The following is a 1,117-nucleotide window of genomic DNA, read 5'->3' as shown; positions in this document are numbered from 1 at the left end:
AATGCCCTTTGCCTCCTAGTTCTTTCCTCTATTTCCTTTTACTTTCCTCTTGTCCCAGATTCATGTTCAGCCTTCATTTGAGTTTCAGTAATTCCTCTCGGTTACATTGCCATTGATCAAGCCCTACCAGACATCCTACACCCTCCTTGCCATTGATTTTAGATCACCTGTTTTTCCCTTGTCCTTGGATTTGTTAACACCCACTTCCTTTCCCCTGCCTCTCCCTCTCCTGTGTCCCCCCCAGAACCATCGGTCCTGTTGTTTTCTCCTCTGGATAGTTTGTCCCACCTATCTTATCTAGATATACATGCAGAGACAATATGCACAAAAACAAGATAGAGCAAAACAAAGTAACAAAAGAAAAGAAAACAACAGCAAAACCAATGACAAAAAGAAGAAAAGCCTGTAAATAGTTCACGGTCTGTTTGTTGACCTTTAGGAGTGTTTTCCAATGAGTCTGATGGGGCGCCATGCCCTGGCCCCACAGTCTGTTTTTGTTCATCCCCGGGAATTTCCTTGCTCTACTCCTCTTGCTGTTTGTTGCACACCCTTAGTGTTTCATCTCAGGAGCAATTCCCACACTGTGTCTCCAGTGTTGTTCATAGGTTATTGTATTGTATGGGGATAGTGCTATGGGTCAGTGAGGGACATCGTGTCTTTTGGTAGGACTGACCCTATGGTCCTCTCTGTGCATTGGCTGCTCAGAGTGGGGATATCGTCCTCAAGGCTTGGTGGGCCAGGATATGCTCCACTCTCTCTTCCTCCCCCTTCATTTGTTCCCATGTAATATGTCCCTCTCCCTGAGCTGTAACTTCAATGCTGTCCTCTGAAGTAAATTCTTCTGGGGGGGTGGGGGACTGTCCACTTAGTTGGCTTGGGGCCAGCCCCTCAGACTTCTCTATTGGTTCCCTGCTTCATGTCGGTATGTTGTATTCACGTCTTGGAGCACCAAGTTTAAGTCTGGTCAACAATATTCTTTTTCATGTTAGAAATATCTTTCCTTACATCATCAGAACAAAAAATATTACCATAGTGAATGATGGGGGGAGTGCGGAGTGGAGATCCAAAGCCCATTAGTAGGCCACTGGAGATCCCCTTGCAGAGGGGTCTCGGGGAG

The 1,117-nt window shown here is 46.1% G+C and overlaps 1 protein-coding gene across 3 annotated transcripts in view; it reads left to right on the top strand.

The window, feature by feature from the left end:
- Positions 1-1,117, top strand: part of ACSL5 (acyl-CoA synthetase long chain family member 5) — a 69,064-nt gene that overhangs the window by 54,528 nt on the left and 13,419 nt on the right. The gene's annotated exons all lie outside the window — the stretch shown is intronic.

Source organism: Echinops telfairi, unplaced genomic scaffold (assembly GCF_000313985.2).
Source record: "Echinops telfairi isolate 266 unplaced genomic scaffold, ASM31398v2 ScPeMD7_70;HRSCAF=299, whole genome shotgun sequence".
Taxonomy (NCBI): domain Eukaryota; kingdom Metazoa; phylum Chordata; class Mammalia; order Afrosoricida; family Tenrecidae; genus Echinops; species Echinops telfairi.
The sequence above is the reverse complement of the archived record's forward strand: the minus strand, read 5'-3'. Positions and strand labels throughout refer to the sequence as shown.